Source organism: Carlito syrichta, unplaced genomic scaffold, assembly GCF_000164805.1.
Source record: "Carlito syrichta isolate Samal-C Ts95f unplaced genomic scaffold, Tarsius_syrichta-2.0.1 Scaffold302367, whole genome shotgun sequence".
NCBI lineage: Eukaryota > Metazoa > Chordata > Mammalia > Primates > Tarsiidae > Carlito > Carlito syrichta.
In genome coordinates this window covers 1-5,894 of record NW_007246463.1, presented here as the reverse complement: position 1 = coordinate 5,894, position 5,894 = coordinate 1, and the positions used below count along the sequence as shown (strand labels likewise).

The 5,894-nt window shown below is 40.8% G+C and overlaps 1 protein-coding gene across 1 annotated transcript in view; it reads right to left on the bottom strand.

Annotated features, from left to right (window-relative positions):
* Positions 1 to 4,148, bottom strand: part of LOC110595496 (tubulin polyglutamylase TTLL7-like) — a 56,597-nt gene extending 52,449 nt beyond the window's left edge. Inside the window, exon 1 of the mRNA XM_021711564.1 lies at positions 4,027 to 4,148. The gene's annotated coding sequence lies outside the window, so the exon portion shown is untranslated. The remainder of the gene's footprint in view (positions 1 to 4,026) is intronic.
* Between the last annotated feature and the right edge of the window lie 1,746 nt (positions 4,149 to 5,894).

The following is a 5,894-nucleotide window of genomic DNA, read 5'->3' as shown; positions in this document are numbered from 1 at the left end:
CAAAAAAAAAAAAAAAAAAAAAAAATGTGATAGGATGGTGATAGCACAGAGGAGAAAGTAGACCACTTTGCCTCAGCAAAGGCTTCAAATAGAATGTCAGGCTGGAGCCAGGTTTTACGGGTGAATTGACAAAAATGTGATCTCCACATACATACAGTGGAATGTCATTCAGCCTTCAAAAGGAGGGATGTTCTGACACATGCTACAACATGGCTGAACTTGAAGACATTATGCTAAGTGAAATAAGTCCGTCACAAAAGGACAAATACACGTGATTTCACCCCTCTGAGATACACAGAAGAGGGTACTCACTTTCACAGAGAAAGAAAGTATAATGGTGGTTGCCAGGAACTGGAGGAGAGATGAATGCGGAGTTCGTGTTAGTGAGTTACTGAGCTTTAGCTCTTCAAGATGAAAAGAATTCTGGAGATGGATGGTGGTGACAGTTGCACAGCACTGTGAACGTACTTAATGTCGCTGAGTCACATCACTTAAAACTGGCTAAAATGGTCCATTTTACATTAAGTGTATTTGTCCGCAATTTTGAAGACGAGTTGACATTCATTTTTGAGAAGGAGGACAAGTGAAAAGTCATGGGCACGTGAAACAACACCATGGGAGAACTCGTAGGAAAACGAATTCCAAGGCACAGAAGAAAAGAGAGCAAGAAGTGATCAGGCTGGAGAGAGACAGAAGGGCCAGATCAAAAAGCATTCTGTGTGTGAGCTAAAGATCAAAACCGCCTCATGTGCAATTTAAAGGTGTTTACGCTTGATCTGACAGTGTGAAAGCAATCTGATCAGAGTACCAGGGTTGATAAATCCTTCAAATGTTCGCCTCCCTCAGGGCTCTGTCCCTTGCCCTTCTTTACTTCTCTAAATGTACATCCCGACCGGGCCAGGGCCATCTCATCCGTGAGATTCCATGGCAATCTACACATGGATGGCAATCAAATAGCTATCTGTATCCCCTGGAGCCCTGAGAGCAAAATTTCCATTTCCATTGCCTCAAAGCATCTCAAAATTAGCATACTTAAAACAGATCCATCTTCCTCTCTCTTTCTACCTTCCCCCACCACTTCTCTAAGACTCTTTCTCACCCATAATCTTTATCTCGGATGAACAGCACATTATCAAACAAGTCAGCCAAGCTGGAAACCCAGGAATGACAGGAGGCTCTGACTTCCCATACCTACTGCAGTGCAGTGGACACTCAATGAGTGGTCGACGAAGGATCTGCAGAGCAACAGAATGGAAGCTGCAGTGGGGTGGAGGCGAGTGCTGGAAACAGGAAGGAAGCTGATAAAATAGTCCAGAAGAGAGATAAGAAGTTTTAAAACTTGGAGAAGAAATTAAGTGACTGATAGTCAGAAATGTGACCGGATTCAGTTGATTCATAATAAAGTTAAGTATAAAGTTAAGACAGCCTGTCTGTCTAGGCTGGACTTCCATGTTACAGACTTTGCCATTAACTAGCAGAACAAAGAAAGAAAACTAGGTTTGGGTGACTACCACGTTTTTGTGCTTATTTATGAGCATATGGGTATATTTCCCTTTTAATAACTGAGTCACTTAAGAAATGGAAATTTTATTTATTTTTGCTTCTCTAGCTTCTAACACGTTATCCATACTGATTACCTCTTGGTCTTCTTTCTTCTGTGCCTGGGATGGATTTTTCTAAGAACTCTTTTAGGGTGCTATTTCACAAGTCCAAGCCTGTGTACTCATCATTCACAAAAATGAATGTCAACTCCAGCAAATGCATATGAATGATTAGATTTAGGTTCTGTGGGTTGGAGATATTTGATGTTGTTGGGTTGTAAGGAGATCAACCCAGCAAGAAGAACATGATTGAAGGGGAAAATAATTCAGCTTTGGTCATATTGAATTTAAGTGTCATCAGAACATCTATCCATCCATTCATTCACATACTTGCTTGCTCTTTCACTATGTTTGTTGAGCACCTATTAGACCAGAAGCATTCCGGGCACACGGTGAGCAAAGAGCTGCAAATGCAGGACTGGAGCTCCAGAGTGGGTCACAGCTAGTGAAAGGCACCCCAACTATACCTCTATACACACATGAGGGGGAGCCCAAAAAAACAGTTATCTTTTGGTCTTTAAAAAAGTGAGGCATATACAGCCTAAGTAGTCAGAAGTCTCTAGACCTAAAACTAAGGGTGAGTTGAAATTCATTTTTTAAAAATCTTTCCTAGAGTTGTTCCACAGAGAATTTAGCACAATTCTTAACATATAGCATATATGCTAATGAGGTTTAGGCTGCAAGAGTGCCTTCTCTCTCCAACCTGAAGGTGAGTTCTGTGGGCCCCTGTGTTAGACCAGAAGCTAGGTCTGTGATAGGCACATCACAGGAACATAAGTAGAAACTAAGGGCACTGAGAAAATATTGCTTATTTATTAAATAAGGTTACTTTTCATATAGACTGTTTTAATTTTGGATTATGAATGATTCCAGAAATTCCTTATTTACATTCATTTAAATCAGACTATTAGAAGGATCTTTTATTCATTGTTATCTTTCTGCTCAAGAACCTAGATAGATTTCTATGACCAACATCTAGCCTAGTCTTCTTTCATAATATAATGTACCCTTAGCTCTTCCATCTTATTTCCTGTTTCTCTCCAATTCAAACTGTTAGGCTGGATACCTTGTTATTTTTTCCACATGGCTTGCCCATTCTCACTGATGTTTGATTCTGTTACCTAGTCTGAATGCCTTTTCTTACTGCCTGTGACAGTATCAAAAAATCCTATTTTTTGGTACGAAATCTTTTTTAAAGACCAAAAACACTCAAAGATACTGTCTTGAATTGGCACCATTATGGACAAAGTCAAAGCACATCCTCCCCCCCGAAAAAGAAAGAAAAAAGAAAAACACTAAACACAAGACTTACTTAAACAATAATAGTAAACTTTCATACCTCCCAAAAGGCATATTGCTTAAATAATCTAACATACTTAATGCACTTGTATAAACTTTAAAAAATCTCATTCTACATATTCTTCTTTCTACGTGCTTTTTAGGATAATTGAAATATAAGCAACATTTAGACAAGTCAATCTTTCATCGGGCAAAAGAAGGCCATATACAAATTTCTGAATGGATTTATAAGTCCATCTCTTTTTTAATGATGCTGTCCACATAAAGCGACTTCTTAACTAGGCATCTGCTAAATGTTTGGGAACATCTTAAATAAAAGCTGCTTAGAAGCAGCTCATAACTCTTCTAGAATTCTTGAATGACAATTAGAATAATGTGAAATAATAAAATTAGTGAGCTTGAATGACCTCCAAGATTCTTTAATCCGACACCCTGAGCTCTTGTTTGAACAATAGTAGATAACACACTATTTCATGAAGCAGTTCAGTTAAACATCTAACAAATTTCTTGTGTAATGAGCTAAAAGCTATTCCCACAAATTAGCATTTCAAATATTTGAATTCCATCATCATGTACACTACAACCAGCCCTCTACCCACCCCAACCAAGACTTCTCTCAAATTTTACTTGCCTGTCTAAAGGAGAATGTGTATCCTCACTGAACAACTACCTCTCTTTTGTGTACACAAGTAGCATGCTGTAGTGGGAAAACCTCTGGACAGAAAGTTAGGAAATCCACATCCAAGATGTGTTTATTTTTTAAATGACCTCTCTGTGCTTTTGTTTATTCTTATAAGAGGGGGAAGATGACCTAGAATGTCTCTTGAGGTATTCTCCAATTTAACATGTCCTCTATGCTAAATAATTATAACAACACTGTCAGTTAACCACCCTCACCTCAGGTACAGAGTATTATGCAGGCAGCAGGAAAAGCAGAAAACGCAGAAAACTGGAAGAAGGGAAAATATATTCTTCAGAAACTATATATGGTTAAGGAATGGAATCAAAAGGTTAAAAATCCCAAAACCAGAAAGGATGATTTTGCAAAGCCAATTTCACATATACACATGATTCAGCTCCTGCCAAATGGGAGGAAAAGTTCCCAAAGATGGAGGAAACCCCTTACCTGATATTGAGTAATTTCAGTGCATTTAGCAACACTCCCCTTTTTACATCGTAGTCTATTTTCTGATCAGTTCCAAAGCTTGGGGCCCGATTAATCTGAAATTTGCAAAAGAAAGCAATGTTGGAAGGTCAAGAAAGGAGAACAAATATTCAACACGTATTTGTGAGTTTAACATGAGCTCTTTAGCCAGTGGAACGACCACAATAAATTACAAAGCTGTACATGGTAGATGGCTCAGTAACCCCTGCTGCATCTCCATTCCCCCATCACCCCAGGTGAAAGAATTGACCGTTAGCACCACCTCCTACACAGCTGCCTTGGCTTGGCATCTTCACTACCAGCCTTCTCTGGCCTTTCTCCTTCCCCTTGCCTCCAGCCCACTACCTTGCACACTGTCGATTTTAAGTGTAGGGAAGTTAAGAGTGATAACGTATTCTAACACAAAAGAAAGAGTGATATTCACATTACTAGCACAGTAATAATGATCTACATCTATATATTTACAACATAGAAACTATCAGAGCCCCATCTTCACTGCTTCAGATCTTCCTGATGAATTCGTCCACTGCTACCTAAAAAATAAGTTATTTCTTGCTACCTGGCTCACATGATATAAATTTGCATTTCAGAAATCACTGATTATCTCGCTCAGAAGATCTCCTTCATGGTAGGAGACAAATCTCTATGAGGTTTTCTGAGTGTGTAAGGACCAGGGAGAACACATGATTGTTTGTTGTTCTACTTGCTGATATCATTCCCAGAAATTCGTTCAGATGAAAATGAGAAGAAACTGCATATACTCTGAAATCCATGATAAAATACCCTACCACTGAAAGAGCTGGAGTTTCTGTTTTGACTTTGTTGAGTTTTGATACTGCTGTCGTTGTTACGAGAATATAACTGAAATAGCAGACGTTTAAGAAAATTGCTGACAGGAAACTGCAAGATGGCAATGGGGCAACCCGGTCTCTGAAGCCCTCTGCAAAGGAGATCTGCAGTGGGTCTGTGACTCTCGCCCCGGGGGGCTGGGGACCCCAACATCGCAACCTGCTCTTCATACAGAGCTCAGCCGTTGCCACCACTGGGACATCGCAATGGACTGGACAGTTACTGTGGTGCAAACAGTGCCGTCGCCGCCGTCGCAGCCCCTCCCCCTCCGCCGCTGCCGTCGCCGCTGCTGCCGCGGCCTCTGTGACAGGTAGCACATCACACCACCCGGGCCCGAGGCGATCCACATCAAACCCCTTCAGGGAAGATCTGCTGGGATCGCTGCCACCTCTCCTGCGACCGAGACTGTCCTGCCCGCCCGGCGTAAGGCTCCTGTTGCCTGCTCAGAGGCAGGCAGCCATCTTGTTCCTGTCCAGCCCCACCGCCTCTGGGGCGAGCAGCTGAAATAGCACCACTTGCTGGCGATTTAAGGTAACAACACCAAAACGGGAGAAACAAGCGAACGGAGGGTGATCTGAACTGTCCTTCACAGCAGACCAGGGGCAACTGACCCTAACTGCAAATTAATTTACCAGCTTGAAAAGAAAACTAGAAATCAGACCTGAAAGGACATTGGACTTAAATGAAATGTCTCAGAGTGTGCTTCATTGATTCTATTCGTTTAATGACTTAGTTCTATTCCTACTGTATTGTTCCCTTTTTTCTTGTTTCCTTTTCCTTTTCTTCTCTTTTCTCCTCTCTGTAAACCATATCTTTGTATAGAGGAACAGCACACTAACAAGGTGGTTGGTTAGCTTGCATGTTAGCATCACTATATGTTTTATTTTTATTTTTTGTATGAGAGTTGGTTCATCTGTAGCTGTGGTCTATTGTTTTTATCTGTTTCAGTATAGGCCTCTCTCTCTATTTGTTGGCACACG